The sequence below is a fragment of the Corticium candelabrum genome, chromosome 9 (assembly GCF_963422355.1).
Source record: "Corticium candelabrum chromosome 9, ooCorCand1.1, whole genome shotgun sequence".
Lineage (NCBI taxonomy): Eukaryota > Metazoa > Porifera > Homoscleromorpha > Homosclerophorida > Plakinidae > Corticium > Corticium candelabrum.
The window spans coordinates 3,412,349-3,430,163 of NC_085093.1; the positions used below are offsets into that span (position 1 = coordinate 3,412,349).

Sequence of the window (17,815 nt, forward strand, 5' to 3'; positions counted from 1 at the left end):
GTTTCTGCGTAAAGATGAAATGACACTGTCAGGGTGCCGTCGTTTCGCTGTTAAATTTGGTTTATCCGGATGCAAATCACTTGCGGATCACTTGTAGCAGGGAACGGCAATGAGCAGGGAACCGCAATAACCATGGAGACCTACTCGATTTGTGAAGTGTAGTTCCAGTGTAGGATCCGGTTTATCTAGGAACGACAATAATCAAAGAGACCTACGCGCATTGTGCGGTGAAGTATAGTTCCAGTGTAGGATTCGGTTTTATCTGACAGGTATTGATTAGTGTGTGGGTAGTACTAGCCCCCAGGTGTGTACAATGCCTCACTATAGCGCCACAAGTAGAGGTGAAGACAGACTTGGAGGGCGTGGTGCTAGAAAGCAATTCAGTAACACAACTGTTTTCACTGATCTCTGATGCGTAGCACAGCAGTGTCTACTACTCATAGTCCGTACTACTGTAGACTACTAGCCTCGACACTAGGCCTTCCTTCGCTTTCGGTGGTCCTTTGACGCGAGGATAGCAACGGGGCGGTATTGTGGTAGACTACTACAATGCAGTGCTAACTTCTAAAGCTGCTGACAGGTGTTGCCAATTGGAAAGACACTGCATACAGTGGAGTGGAATATTGAAAGAGACGTATCTGTTGTGACGGGTTTGGCTTGTCTTTTTCTAAGTGTACATCTATTACCAGGCTAAGTTAAAGAGATTATCGTATTTTCTCATTTGTTGCTTGCAGTAATATGCCGGATATTTCCAGGCAGCAAAGTATGGGGTGAACGTCCTGTTTTCTTGTGATTTTATTACTTTCAAAGAGACCGTAAACACAACAGCAGTAGACTAGAACGCCACAACCAAAATTCTAGTTTTATGCAATTTTTAAATGTTATCTACTTTCTCTCCTTCAGCTTATGTATCAGTAATTAAGGCCCATGTCTTCATCACCTTTGTTGCTCATTTCCTCCTTCAACCGCTTGTGCAGAATTGATTTTAATCTTTCATAAAGGTTTGCAATATGATCATCTTTGACTATTCCACAGTCGATAAATAACTATTTAAGGAGCTGTTGCCCTGTTCGCAAAAGCTTGGGGCCGGAATACGCCAGAAGCCTGCCACTCGTTTCTTCCACACAATCTGCTTGTAGACGTTCATGAGTTCTGGTGTCATGTAGCCCTTTTCGTAGACTTTCACCACACCATCATTCGGATACTTGCTTAGGAACATGCATGTTTAAGTTAAGACCTGTCAAAGTTACCATTGGTGCCAGCTTTGAGTCGCCAGTCAGAGTGACAATAAAACTGTGTATCTCAGTTTCTCCTTCTCAGAGTCTTTTGCACGGTATAGACTTAACACATCCTAAGACGTTTGACCTTGAACTCGGCAAATCAAGCCACAAGGAGTTCTCATCTATAGCCAACCATTGAAAGCTCCAAATTAAGACATCTCTTCTGGAAGAAGTTGTTCGTATACACACTTCTTTAGAATATATGTTGTCGCTGATCGAGTGAGACTCCTTTCTGCCTAAGCTGTTATGCAGGTGACAACGACAACGTGTTGGAGAACACTTGGAAATTTGCTACGTTCTTTCTTCGAAATTCTTGACAGCTATTGACTGTGTTAGGCATTTGTCTTCTCTTTCGAACTGCCAAGTGCCATTCCTGCATAATTAATATCTCTTCCAGTGATCGACTTTCTGTCCTTCACCCTATTTGAACTGCCTGGAAAGCATTCTTGCCGTCTTGGCCTTGTCACCACCCTGTTCGCCATATTCTGTTAGTACGCGAAATAGCGTCGACTTTCTTCCACGCGTTTACGCGTCACAGCCGCCATTATGGTGTACGGTATGCTTTGATATCCAGACCTCTCTATTTATGGCTCTGTTAATATCGAGTGACTGCCTCGCCTACACCGGAACATATCCGCTGCTACACCGATTTCCAGTTCCGTGTACCATTCTAGGGGTTCCACTCTGCTAGCTGACACCCGATATACATACATACATACATACATATATATATATATATATATATATATATATATATATATATATATATATATTGATATCTCAGTGCGAAATTCATTTTCTCCCTCACATGTCATCAATGCAGCTGTAAAGGCTGGTGCTGCTGCTCAAGCTGGGGAAATGGAGAAAGACGAACGCCACGACTCAAATGTTTCCTCGTATGGTTGCTTGTTCTATCCTTTGGTTGTTGAGTCATATGGAGTCTGGTCAAAACATAGTCTTGAACTGCTGAAGTCTATTGCCAAGAAGTCTACTCTGTCTACAGGTCACAGTTTCAGCCGAGCTATTACTAACCTTCATGAACAACTGTCTGTGAAACTGTGGCAATACAACTCTCGCATGATAACTGAACATCTAGATGTTTTGTCTTTAGCAAGTGTTTGTAGTGGTGTTTTTCAGTAGTGTTCCGTCCATTGGGCGGTTATAAAAAATATATATAAAAAAAAAAAAAAAAAATATATATATATGATGGCATGTCCACTGATAACAGTGATGACTCTCTTTAGTGTCCTCTGTGTCTCTGGTGGGATTTAACACCTGCTTTTGAACGGCATTCCTTTCCACAAGATTGACAAACAAATGACTTGTTGGTAGGAACAATTTGTTCTTTCCGTTTCTGACGTTGAGCTTGAAGATGTCTAATAAGATTTTCTTCAAACTGTTGGAGTGATGAATGGCAGAGAGATCTCCAGTTTGTTCTATCACTGGATAGTTTCTCAAAATGCAGGAAGTCAATCCCACAAGATTTCATATTAGCCTTGATAGAATCTTTATAACGTAATCTAGGACCACCTTGATGACGATGGCCCTGTTCCAGTTGACCAAAAAGGAGTTGTTTGGGAATTCTATCATTAGGCATTCGAGACATGTGACCAGCCCAGCGAAATTGGCATTTCATAACAAAAGATTCAATGCCACTGATGTTACAACGAGATAACACTTCTGTGTTGGGTATATAGTCAGTCCACTGGATTCCACATATGCGGCGAAGACATTGCAGATGAAAACTCTCCAAACTTTTGAGGTTACGACGAAGAAGGGTCCATGACTCGCATCCGTACAATAGAACTGATAAGACTACTGCTTTGTAAACTGCAACCTTCGTGGTCAGTTTGATTTCATGCCTTTGCCAGAGTCTGTTGTACAATTTACCAAAAGCAGCACTGGCCTTTGATATCCTATGAGAGACATCTGCATCAACAGTTGCATTATTCGAAAGGAAACTACCCAAATACTTGAAATTGCTGACATAAGACAATGGGTGATCACCAATCATAACTGGAGGAGGGTTATAGTTTGAGCCTGGACGTGGTTGAAAAAGCACTTCTGTCTTTTTCAAGCTGATACTCAAGCCAAAACGTTTAGTTGATCTGTCTAAACAGTTGACAATGTGTTGAATGTCTTCATATGTGTGACCAACTAATGCGCAATCGTCAGCAAACAAGAATTTTCTCAGTAGACTCTTAGAAACCTTTGTTTTGGCTTGTAAGCGCCTGAGATTGAATACACCTCCAGTAGTTCTAAACTCAACTCGAACACCCTCTCGGATGTTCTTGAAGGCATCATTTAAAACCACGGAAAACAAAATGCTAAAAAGAGTAGGTGCTAGAACGCAGCCCTGTTTCACTCCGTTGTTTACTGCAAACATTTCTGACTTTGACCCATCCTCGACAACAGAAGCCATCATACCAGTATGAAAGGCTTTGATTAGATTCACAATCTTTACCGGGCAGCCAAGCCTCAAAAGGACTTTCCATAAGCCAGTTCTATCAACCGAGTCAAACGCTTTGACCAAGTCAATAAAGACCATAAATAGATCCATGTGCTGTTCGCGACACTTTTCTTAAAGCTGCCTGGCTGAAAAGATCATGTCGGACGTACCACGACCAGAACGAAAACCACATTGGCTTTCAGGAAGGATACTCTCTGAAAAGTTTGAGACAAGACGATCAAGAAGAACTCTGGCCATAATTTTGCCAGCAACAGACAACAAAGAGATCCCACGGTGATTGTTGCAGTCAGATTGACTACCTTTTTCTTGTATAGATGGATTATGTTGGCATCTTTAAAGTTCTGGGGTACATCTTCGAGTTCCCAGCATAGACGAATGAAATCACCTAGTTTGAACAACAGCAGTTCTCCTCCATGTTGAAAAATTTCAGCAGGTAGGCCATCAGCACCAGGAGATCTATTCCTTGACATTTTCCTGATAGCTTTATTTATCTCATTGTTAGATGGTGGTTCACAAGCTACAACTAGATCAGGCTGTTCATCAATGCTGTCAATAGCTTCTTGTGAAATAAATGTTGGATGATTCAAGATGCTTGCAAAATGCTGACCCCAACGAGTCAAAATTTCTCGTCGTCCATAGAGAAGCCTGGAGTTGTCAACAGATTGTAGAGGTGTGATTGTCTTTACACTTGGCCCAAACACCTCTTTTAGGCCTTGATAGAAGCCACTAGAGTTATGCTGGTCAGCAGCTAACTGAAGCTGTTCTGCCTTCTGTAACCACCATTTGTTCTTCATCACAGAGAGCCTAGCTCTTGCTGCTTTTCTTGCATGATGGTAGGCATCAGCAGTGCTTTGATTGCGTTTATCTGATAACCAGACATGATGCAAGCGATGCATATCATCAAGGAGATGGCTGATGACAGTGTCATTTTGATCAAACCAATCCTGGTGCTTCCTATTAGGCTTGCCAAGTAGTTCATAAGAACCGTTGTGAACAACTGAGTGAACAACAGACCACCTGGATGCATCCTAGATCAAAGCATTGGCACCAGATAGACTTCATTATATATATATATATATATATGAAAGCCACCCGTGGAGCTCTGAAGCCTTGTACAAATGAACTGGTGGCTGAAATGGCTCCAGCAACGTCAAACATTACGTATCTAGCTCTACGTAGAGGTTGTTTAGACTACGCCAGCTTTTGGTTCTTTCTGCCTTTGCAGAGAGTATCTGCATGATTCGTGCATGCACTAGATCCTTTCTCGCAGTCAAAGCAGTAGGGTTGGCTGCTGTCAAACGTGATTATGAACCAAAGAAATGTTTGTTTATTTTGCTTCAATTAATACGTGACATTAAAGTCAGTGCAACTTCTCAACAAATAACTACAGCAACACACAAAATTATACCAGTTTTGCAATCGTTCACTGCATGTTTATCTCTTGAAGGGTGTCGACGAGCATGCGTTGAGTTGTACTTCAGCATCTGCGGCGACGATCTCAACTGCCTCGTTAAACTCGGCAAATGTGGTGTAACTTAGATATGGGAGCATTTTGTTCAAGTCGCTGGCGTGATTGAGATTTTTCACGTTTTGGGACGATATTCCGGGCCGATGCCGAGGGCAAAGACGTCAACTTGATCGCTACCCGGTCGCTCGTGCAAGCTCTTTGCCACGTCTTTGGGGTCTTGTCCGCCGTTGTGGTTTCCGTCTGTTAGTACGAGGAGATTTTTCTTGCTGTGTCGTCTCATACCATGACTGGCGCTGAAAATGTTGTCACGGACGTGCTCGACAGCCGAACGTGTTGCGGTGCCGCCGTTTGTGTAGTGTGTTGTCAGGATGTCGTCGACTATGTCTTGGCGACTGTGGTGGTTTGCTGCCGAGTAGGCCACGTCGAACACGGGGACGGGAGAAGATGCGAACGTCACCACGGCCACTCTGATCTGTGCAGCATTACATGTAAAGTCATTGCAAGTGTTTTCGATCAACGTGGCCCCGCTCCGGGCGAATTTTTTTTTGGGACCAAGAATCAAAGGCCGCGCCGCTAGCCTCGTTCTACCAGCGCACTGTTCGCTCCAGCGGCTAAGTCGAAAGGGTGTCCAAAAAAAATTCGCCCGCTCCGGATGGCTGGGTAGAAGTGTGTGCTGGTAATGCTGCCAGAGGCATCGATAAGAATGGCGAGGTCTATGGCGTCGTTGTAGTAGCATTCTGGAGCTTGTCGTTTTTCTCTTGGAGGGAGTGAGGAAGTCGGTCCTTCTGATGGTACTATCATAGGGGGTGGAGGTGGTCCAAAACTTCCGAATATGTGAGTTAGAGCAGCAGCCTTTTCTTTTGTAGTAGGTGGACCTGCAATGTTAGATAAATGTCACTTGTTTATGTATATGTTAGACTATTTACTGTTCTCTTACATTGGTATTGTACTTGTACATCGATGCTTACGCCCGAACGACATTCAGATGGAATAGTCGAGAGATTCGTTCGTCTTTCGTACGTCTGCAGTTTCTTGCCAGGGCAAGCGTCAGCGGCGGTGCTATTTTTCGAGCCGTCGACGTCGTTCCCAGTGTATTCCCAGTCTCCCAACTCGACATGTGTCGGACACTTGACACCAAACAGACTCTTGCACAGAGTCTCGAAAGCAGCAGGTGGGTTGTCGTTGCAGATGTTTTTCAGCAGGGTACGATTAATTCGTGCACCGTAGGCCAGAGTCGCTCCAGCAAGAAAATAGTAAAGCCAGAGAGGAATTGTACACGTAGAGTCTTCATCTTTAGAAAGCACACTGCCACAGTAGAATTCAACCGATCTAGTCGTCAACGATTACTGGCTTCTGGAGCTGCTATTTCGTCTTTATATACTCATGCTTTACCACGATGAGAGGAAATGGCACATTTTCGCCTCGCAATAGTGCAATTTAGAATACTAGAAGACTCCGGTCGAGAGCGATTTGGATGCGTAATGCATGGTATACTATCTCACGCCTGGTGTCTACCCATAAAATTATCATATCAATGTGTCGCGATGTTTATATTGCTGACTGGCTTTTTATCGATATTTTCAATACATTTCGAATTACGAAGTGGCTAGAGAGCCGGTACCGGCCTCGGATGCGGAGTGCCGGTAATTTGCAAGTGACCGCTGATGTCATGCTAATTAGAAGCGACGAACGGCGGGAAGTTCGACTGATTCCGCATTCTTTTCTGTTGGGAAAAGATTCAACTCATTCGCCGACCTACAAGAGCGATTGTCGGTGTATGAGTCATCAACATACACAAAATTATGGAGAAGAGACTCGAGAAGTGTTGAGGCTGCCCGGAAGCGAATCAAGCGTCCCCTTTCTGACGCAATTACATACTACGGGATTACGTATAGCTGCATTCACGGAGGCAAAAAATTCGCTGCCGTGGAGAAGGAAAGCTGTCTACATCGTAAGTGCAGCTTGTGCGTTAGCAATTGTTTAGGAATCCAAGGACCTACACCTTTTCCACGGTGATGGGTCAAATTGTGGCCCCGGGCTAAAATACTGTACATACAGTAGTCTCAGATAAAAAGAACAAATGTAAAAAGAAACAGTAAGTAACTACGCTCGGCAAATACTGTTATATATATATATATATATATATATATATATATATATATATATATATATATATATATATACCGTATTCGCCCGTAATAACGCCCTGGGCGTATAGAAAAGAAACACTTTCTCTGGGCGTATACTAGGGCATGGGCGTTATTTTGGTCCTAGGCGTACACATGGTCACTAAATGTTGTCGTCTGGCCAGTCATCATCTAAATACTTGAAGACAGAAATACCACAAATGCTTACAATTATCCATTTGCAAGATCTAAGGTACTGGTATCCATTCAGCATCAACATACATACACGCAGAAACTAAACACTATGCACACGTGGTCGGACTGAAGCCCGTCAAGAGCATCAGGGGCGGTAATTGCAACGAAGACATGAGTCTAGCGGCAAGCACTTTCACTCAACATTGACACCAGCTCATCAAACGCACACAGACGGAGACGAATGTTCTGCGGACCCATTTTGCTTTGTCTGCGCATGCGTATTCTGGGCGTATAGTTGGGCATGGGGTTTTTTTCGGGCTGAAAGTTCTGACCTGTCGCACATGGGCGTATATACGGGCATGGGCGTTATTACGGGCGAATACGGTATATATATAAATAGTTGATCAGTGAAACCTTTGATGTAGTGTTACATCTGCACCGTACTGTACTACACTATTAAAAATACATAAATATACCCAGTATACATCATTGCTGCTTTACCGTCTTCATTCTTTCTTCACACTTTCTAAAGACAAAAACGTCTTTTAATGAAGCATGTTCAAAATACAGCAAGGCACGGGCTGGGTAAAAATGCTAAGATTCTCTCTCATCTATTAGTTTGTATTAGGGTGGCAGTGTAGATGCATTTGGATATTCTATATTCTACAATTCTTAAGCAAATTTGAAATTACCACATTTAATATCAACTAGGCAACAGTAAAATTAATATCAACAATTGTTGGGGTACAATTTCAGACCTTTGGTTGATTTGTTTTGTAAAATTCAACCGGTAACCTGAAACATATTTCTATATCATATTACATATTATTTTTGTAATTTTATACAACCACAATTCCTACATTTAAAAACACACCAAAAATTTCGTCATGCTGTTACTTCTGTACCGAAGTGCAAAGAAACGTTACTTGTGAGTGTTGCCTGACTTGAGTTCGGTATGCAAGCCATAAAAGAGCAACAGGATTTCCCTAAGATGTAGGCTTTACGATCAATTCCATAATAAACCATAATTAAATATTCCTTGTACATACAGTACTAAAAATAAACTTCAAAGGATAAGCAAACACACCAAACTACACATAAGCTTAATTAATTGATACCAGAATTTTTTGCTAATGCAAATTTCTCAAATTTTATAACTTTAGTATTTGCACTCAACACAGTTTTTCATTTAATTTTCCAATTACATTTTCATTGTGTTTTGTATTTTTTCTTTGTGCTTTCCATCAACAGGACTTTTAGGAAAGACTGCCCATTTGAATTGTCCCTAAGAGCTTCTGAAGATGGTCAATCACTAGTTGTGCGAAGATTTAAAGAGAGCCATAATCATGAAATATCAAGAGTAAGAATAATTAATTCATCTTGTACATGTACATGTACTGTACCAACATATACCGTATTATCTCTAACATAAACACGTGCTTAATTTTTCAAAGGGCCTGATAGATGTGACTTTATTAGAGACCAGATTGTGTCTTATGTAATTTCAATGTTGTTTAACTCAACATGGTTACATTAGCAATACACTTTAGCTATCATTTATTACCATCCAATACATTACGTTTGACTACTGGTAATAGGTACTTTGCGAGATGCGTGCTTTTATTGGAGACTGTGCCTTTCATTCTTTGTATGAGGTCCCGTAGCGTGCTTTTATTGGAGACGTAACTGTATTGGAGACCTGTGTTTATGTTAGAGACAATACGGTATTCACCAATATGGTAGCTGCATTAATACTAAATAGTATTATTTGAATATTATAAACCTGTACAGGAACTATTCAAACAACTGCCCAGTCAGAGAAAGCTACCATTAGAAGCAAAGGAAGAAGCTGAAAAGCTAATAGAACTAAAAGCAAATAAAAAAATGATTCAGAACAAGCTGGCAGAAATGACAGGAAACGTAGTGCTGCTAAAAAAGACTTGAGCAATATTAGTACTGGTATGAGAGCAGGAAAGACAAGAAACGATTTAAATACAGCTGTAAAGCAACTGACAGACAAATATGGTACATGGCTGTTATGAACAGCTCTCCTTGAAGTTGCATTTTTTGTACGTTGTGGTGTTTTGCTTGTAGGAGCTAGTGTGAATGTTGTCGTCAGTGAAAATAACGTGTTGCAAGGCATCTTCTTTCAGGATGAGGAGATGAAGCAGGCGTTTTCAGCATACCCAGAACTACTATGTATTGATGCGACTTACAAGCTGCTGGAATTGAGATTTCCTCTCTCTATAATGCTTATAGAAGATGGCAATGGCCATTCTGAAGTGGCTGCTGCATTCTTGTTATTAGAAGAATCCAAGGCATCAATTACATGTGTAGCAAATATTTTCAAAGAAAACAATCCTGAATGGAAGTCTGTAAGAGTGATAACGGCTGATAAAGACATGACAGAGAGAGATGTTCTTGCTGCCAGTTTCCCTTCTGCTGCTATTTTGATATGCTTATACCACACATTGTGATCGTTTCAAAGAGAGATAACAATGGAGAAGATGGGCATTACCTCTGGCCAGCGAAGCACATGCCTTGAAATGGTACAGCAAATGGCCTATGCTCCAAGTGAAAAAAAGTACCTGGATCTGTATAGGCAGTTTCAAAATTGTGCTCCTCTGATTGTGTTGAAGTATTTTGATGATCAGTGGCACCCTATTAGGAAGCAGTGGACGATGGGGATGCAGTATAGCACAGGGAATTTCCTCAACAATACCAACAATAGATTGGAGTCCCTGAATGCAAAGCTAAAATCAGTAATTTCACGGTACTCATCACTAGAAACATTTGTTGACAAGTTCTTTCTTATTTTACGAGTGCTTCGATCAGAACGAGACTATCAAGCAAGTCTGTCTACTCTCAAAGTCCCTGTAACATACCATTCTATCACTGATGCAGCACTGATTAACTATATGAAGTATATTACACCTTATGCCTACAGATTTGTTGCCCAACAGATGGATATGAAGACAAAGGTACAGCTCGCAAATGATGACAACCAACATTACCATGTTGCATACAACGATAGTTCAATAGTAGTCACCCCCGCAACATGCCAGTGCATGACTTGGCAGTCAATGAGGTTGCCTTGTCATCACATACTGGCAGCTTGATCTGATCTCGGATTGAACATGTTCACTGAAGAACTTTGTGACAGAAGATGGTCTTTAGATTACTACAAATCTAACCACAGAGCATTTTCACCTATTGCTCATCAAAGCCTGTCTACAGCAACCATCGTTAGCTTTGAAACACCATCAAGAAAAGTACACTCTCAGGTGCGTTGTCAAAGTGATTCTCAACTGTTACATAAATTAGCACGTGTCCGTGTTGTAGTTTGAAAAATTCCATCAGGCTTCAAAGATTGCTACCAAACTTGCTAGTTTAGCTTCAGAAGCATCAGGAGTCGATTTCACCAGCAGATTGAATGTAATGAAAGAGTTGGTTTCTGCTTGGGAAAATGGACAAGAAGTGGAACTGATCAGTGGTAAGATTCTGCTAGTGTCCATGCATATATGCAACATATCTTTAACATCATACAGCCATATTAATTCTTTTGTGCCAATAGATTTAACTGAAGGAGAGAAACATGATGAGGTCTTACAACTACTGCTTAATCTTGACAAACCTTTGACAGGTAATTGTCTGTCAGCATCTACGGATACCTGTGTATGTACATACTTACATACCTACCTACCTACATACTCTTGTTGGAGACACATGTATGGGTTAGGGGCACCAGCCCCTCAAAATCGCTAGGGGATCGAACCCGAGTACTTCCGCTGACCTCTGCCTGAGTTGTTTTTAAGCAGACCTCCATGTATATTCCTAGGTGTGCACACTGACTAACTGAAGTATTACTACATGTAGGAAAGATGCACTTATGGTTCCTCAATATGACCCAAGTCAATCCGCATGATGTCCATGCAAAGTCAATCATCGACCTTCATAATACTTGCCATTAGCTCGATTGACTGACTGACTGACTGACAAAAATAATCATTACACACAAGCTTTTGTTACATACAAAACACTAAAGTTAAAAATATTATCCATGACAGTTCAAGTCAGTAGAATCACAGCAAACTGACTGACTGACTGACGATAATTTATTAGACACAAACTTCTACGTACAGAACACTAAAAGTTCAAGTCAGTAGAAGCACGGTCTCGGCGCTGATGGACTCACTGATCGAATTGATGAGAGACTACTAGTACATTTTATTAATTCTTTTGTGCCAATAGATTCAACTGAAGGAGAGAAACATGATGAGAACTTACAACTACTGCTTAATCTTGATAAACCTTTGACAAGTAATTGTCTAACAGATGTTACACATACCTGTGTATCTACCTACCTACCTACCTACCTACCTACCTACCTACCTACACCTACCTACCTACCTACCTAAACCTACCTACCTACCTACATCATAGCGGGTTCACTGGTTTCAGTGAAGACACTTTTATGTAGTGTCTGCTTGCTCTCTATCGGAAGCAAGGCCTGAATTAGAGATGTGTGTAGGACAATGAAGCCTGAGAATATTACCAACAGACGATATTGTAAAATATTGTACAACACTTATACATACATTTTTTCTTTGTATTATAGGAGTCTGCGTGACTCCACCAAACACGTACAAAATTTACAACAAATCACTCTACTCACAAAACACTATGAAATCTAATCATGGTGTTACAGACTCAACCAATGGTACCCAAAACTTATAAAATGATTCTGTTTCTTTGCGTCTAAACCAATATACACGCATACATACATACATTTATACATACATGCATGCATGCATACGTATACACTTATACCATGGTCACAAGACGTGCGACCAGTCACAAGTGCTTAGTTAGATGGAGTATATGAAATATTGTACAGCAAGTGTGCAAGAAGTTCCGGTCAATACTGCACTCTCACTTATCATATACACATCACATAACCATGGTATAAATTACTTATTATATGATTAGCATGCTATATGGCTTTTAGTAGCAGCAGGGTTTTAGACCTTGATAACCATGCCCCTCATGCTTTAAAAAGCCATATAGCATGCTAATTACACAATAACCTATACATACATACCATATTTCCTTGAATAATAAACTGTACTCGAATATAACTGACGGATCTGATCAGTTTGAAATGATAGTAACCCATGTTTGAACAGTAACCCATGCCTTGGAGCCGAAGACTGGTATCCCACATTGTTCACACTCATTGTTTAGTTTGCCATTTGCCAAGAACTGTCCACGAAGAGAAAAGAGATCTGAAAATTGAATATTGTGAAGGAAGGTAGAGCATCATCTCTGAACAATGTGTGGCAACAAAATACAAAATCGACAAACAGAACCTCCGTCAGTGGATAAAAAGAAATTTGAATGAATCTACAGGAAAATGAAAACAAATGAATGGAGAAAGGCATAATGCCAGATGTTGAAAAATAGTAAACATGTGCTTGAAGAGTCACCCATGGAGCTAATTGGGTTGAAATAATAGTAGCCCACGTGTTAATATTTGAGGAATTATGGCACATGCATGCATGAACACACACACACACACACACACACACACACACACACACACACACACACACACACACACACACACACACACACGCACACACAAATATACCCTTTACACGCATGCATACTTGTATACTGTGCAGACATACATACTGCACACATACCTACATGTATGCATTAGCATATTACCTCTCTTGACACAGACAACAAACTACATTATTGTACGAAAAACTAAGCTAATATGTTCCATACAATTATGTGTGTTGCAGCAGATGATCATTCACTAAAATCAGACAAAACAAACTTTGCAAAGAATAAGCAGTATGTGCACCTACTGAAAATATAATTGTTCAGGGTAAGTTCTCAAAACACTTCTCTTATTGTTGAATGCTAAGTAACATTCATGCTGTTTAATACATTGTGTCCGCTGATGAATAGTTTTCTATATTGACAGAGCCAAGAAGTGTTACAGTTAGTGAATCACAACCACTGTCTCATCCATCAGAAACTCTCTCATCCGAAGCAACTACCTCTAACTATGACAAACGAAATTTACAAAATCTCCAAAGTGAGTTTTAACCAGAGGCATTAATTGCATTGATTTGAATACTCTACTTACTTACAACCTCATTCAATTTAAGTGATCAGCATATCTGATAGCAGACTCTGTACCTAACAGTTTCACGAGCAACTAAATGCAAGCACAATGCCAGCTAGTTCTACACTAAATTTTTAGGCACAACAATCAGCATATCAACAGACTGTATATGGAACTACCTACAGAGTAACTATTTAATCAAAAAAACAGAATTAAATGACATGTTAGAAAAGATGATTAATTTTGGTGGTGTATGTGCCATGCCGACTTGACTTGTTAATTAAGCATTGCTAGTGTGGAGGTTTCAGTATCAGTGAAACTTGCGTGCTTGAGTTGTGAAAAAAGGGCTCAAAACCTGAGATACCTGCTAGCGTTGCCTGCATAATTAGATGTCCGGTAAGAAGAAAGCTAAGTCAGGAAAAGTACACCCATTCATTAAGTTACACACATCATTGAAAGAAAGAGGTATTCACATGTCCATTTACTTGCTTATAATTAAGGCCTTGTTCACGAGGTGCTTTTGTATACTTTGCAGTCATGTTAGCATGGTTTGTTGATGACAATATAGCAGCTTCTGCACTACAAAATCCCAAGACGCTGATCGATGAATCAGACATCGAAGTTCAGCAAGAAAACATCTCTAATGCTGTCCTTGATGACAATGTTGACTTGCACATAATTCGAAAGTTTTTCACCGATGATGCCTGGCTACTACTTACAGATGTTGTCAAGCAGAAACGTAAACATTGCAGTTATGTTTGCCAAGTTTGCTTTCACAACTTGGATGAGGAAGCATCAATTTTGTGTGACCATTGCCTCTTGTGGTCCCACATGAATTGTGTTGGTCTTAAAGAAAGACCCAAATCAAAGTGGTGGTTTTGCCGAAGCTGTCACAAGACTAGCAAATAAGATAAACTGGCTGTAGAGGCAACCGTTGCTATGTAAAATTAGACACGTGTGTGTATTATGTGCAAGCTATGCAGTGTTGTTTGACTATATATTAAGAGCAAGATCTGGCAGAGTAGATGACAGAATCATGTAATGCTATTTTACCAGTATCTTTTTACTCTCTTCAAACCACAGTGACATAAGAACTAAAATGATAATCTACCTACCTATGTATGCACCTGCCTACCTACCTAACTATATACCATATAACCGGTTATTACTGCAATTTGAGAATCTAGACAAAAGTTTTAGCTGCGAATTAAATTTCTGCATTCCAACCAGGAAGACAGTTACTGGTACACACATGTACACATGCATGTACATGTGTCGCAACATGACTCCTGGGACTTGAAGATAAGCATAAATATTTGCAAATTCTATTTGTGCACTCCATGAATCTGATTTCTTCGCAGAATTCGCAGGAATATCATGATTGCAGAAATAGCCGGTTATACGTACAGCACATGCATATAGGATACCTAACTAACTACAAATCTCTAAAGTAAAGTTCAACAACTACATAGCAATCAATTATTAACTAGCTAATAAATTCAATATATTTAGCTTAGACAGTCAACACAGTCACTGATTAATTAATAATTAATTAGTACATTTATTACTACAATCACAGTCATACAACACAGCTTCCAACTCTGTCGCACCATGTGAAATACATTCCGAAACTTGTTCTTTGTATCCAAATTACGTGAGAGTCGGCTTCCGCAGTCACGCAATGAACACTTCAAAACTAGGTGCTCCTTCCATTGACAACGACTAGACTAGCTATGTATGTTCAAGAACGCGTGCACGTACACTCCACCACCGCATCCATAACATAATAGGATAATGTGACAATGAACCCGGTACGCATGTTAGCAGGAATCCGGGAGTATGGGTCACGTGCAAATTACCGGCACTCCAAGTCCTCCGCATCCGGGGCCGGTACCGGCTCTCTAGCCACTTCGTTTCAATAATGCTTCTTATTTATTACCCACATCATACCATTCTGTCATACGATTTTGTCATAGCGCGACTAATTTACCTTCAAGGTGCATACCGGCCGAGGGTTTGCGCTTCAAGTGCTTCATTACCTGAGGCCTGGATTTCCGGTGTCATAGGGAATTTGGCATCCCCGGAAATTTGGTATCCCCGAGCCATATTCACTAGGGAATTTGGTATCCCTTCGGGACATTTTGCATCCCCGAACCGTATATCCTAGGGGATTTGGAATCCCAGGAAATTTGGCATCTCCCGAGTCGCATTTCCTAGGGAATTTGGCATGCCCGAGCGGTATTTTCTAGAGAATTTGACATCCCACGCCGTATTTCCTAGGGAATTTGGCATCCCCCGAGCCGTTTTCCTAGGAAATTTGGCATCTCTCGAGCCGTATTTTTTTTAGAGAATTTGACATTCCTGCGCCGTACACTTATTATGAGAATTTCGCACGTCTAAAAATGTGACATTCTAAACTCTATTTTACAGTCTGCGTTTTTGTGCTAAATTTCTAACAAATTGACATGTTACAAATTGCTTGTTTGTTGTCTAATTAAATTTGCGACTGAAAACATCTATTTTAGGTGACTTCGTTAAAGCAAGTGACTCTATATCGTCTACTGTAGTTACAGCGTTCTTACAAACAGTTGTCACAGAGCCATTTGTCACTTTGTTGTGGTAGATCATGTTGAAGACAACCAACGTGAAACCATTTCTCACAATTTTGACACCGCACGGTATCATCGCATTCTTCTGACTTCAAACAGTTGCGGCAAATTCTATGTAGGTACGGCGAAGTCTAGGAGTGCGTCTAGCAGTTGTTTGGGCGCACTGCGGAAAACCTGTCATTTTCTTCTGATGCAAGCATTTGTACAGATGCTCCCTCATTCGTGGGTGGTCGAATTTCAGGCTTGCTACATCATCTCCTAGAACTAAATGTGCAGCAAATGCAATAGCAAACACACCACAGTCAACGTCTCCCCTCTGCTGTTGAACATACGCCAATTCAATGGGACCACATTCATCTTCACCGTTTTCGTTGCTTTGATCCATTACTACAGTCTTATATATTACTGCGTGTTGACGACAAAGAGACGAACTGAGTTGACTCCATCGTGTGTTCAGAGCTACAATTGATTAGCTGTCCATGGCTATGCATGTGTAATGCTACTATACGAGTAGACAACACGGACGAGGATCGCTTGGATACCGAGACAACGACAGTCCTTGACGGTCAAGTACCGACTCTCAATATTTATGATTACAAATGTCTACATAGCAAGTGCACGCCCACTAATCACACTACTACTGTTACATATACCACATTCCTCCCCTCTTTGCTCCAAACATACTTCTAAGATACAATCAATTAACGTAAAACTCAACGCAACAAGTCAATTATTAGTTAATATCGTAGTCTCTATGCCACACAGGCGGAACCCGGTTTCTTTCTGGACGGACTGGTAAGTGTATGTTTGGTTCTTCTTCTTGTAGCTCATGCTCCCTGTTCTCTAGTTCTGGTGGAAGTACCACTATCGATATCTCCTCTCCAAGCATTTCAACAGCTGGAGCCGGAAGAACATGCGGCCAAGTAAGGGAGCATTTCTGAAACAGTTTGGAGCCGCAATTCCCAGTTGCCAGTACGCTCTGCTCGGATATACTTGCGAAGTATATCAACCATATCTATGTACTGCAACCAAAGTGTAGCAGTCCTAGACGACTTCATGGATTCGGTTTCTCTTTGAAGAGCATCACCGATTCTGGTTAGGACACCAGACTGGCAAACTTGATCTGCAGACATTAAACCCTGCATCACCTTCTCATAGAGAACAGCAGCTTCATCCAGGTCTGGATGTCTAGCAGACTTCTCGTGTGATAAAGTTGTAGCTTCTAAAATCTCTTCTGTTTCCACATTCCCAGTTTCTGGGTCATCTGAACTTCTGGAGAAGCCTTGAACAAGTCTCCAGTGAGGTATTTGTTCTTCACTATAGTGTTTCTACAGTATCCAATGCGATATTTGTGTTTCAGAAGAACTGTAAGTTAGACATAGAGAGAGTTTTGGAAGTCACGTGATTTGAACGCTACCAGAGGTGATACGCTCACTTCCCCTCAAAGAATTCACTAAGACTTTTAGTATGTTATAGAGCACACTTTTCTATGTAGGAAACAGTTGAGAGAGTTTGTATTGCAATTTGT

General features: G+C 40.9%; 1 long non-coding RNA gene and 1 pseudogene across 1 annotated transcript; one reads left to right on the plus strand and one right to left on the minus strand.

Moving 5' to 3' along the window:
• Positions 1-7,135: 7,135 nt before the first annotated feature.
• LOC134184977 (zinc finger SWIM domain-containing protein 1-like) lies at positions 7,136-14,858 on the plus strand (annotated as a pseudogene).
• LOC134184978 (uncharacterized) lies at positions 7,464-15,498 on the minus strand. The gene is made up of 3 exons (XR_009970720.1): positions 15,289-15,498; positions 12,641-12,942; positions 7,464-8,065 (listed from the first exon to the last, which is right to left on the minus strand). It is a non-coding gene; the product is annotated as an uncharacterized LOC134184978 (long non-coding RNA).
• Between the last annotated feature and the right edge of the window lie 2,317 nt (positions 15,499-17,815).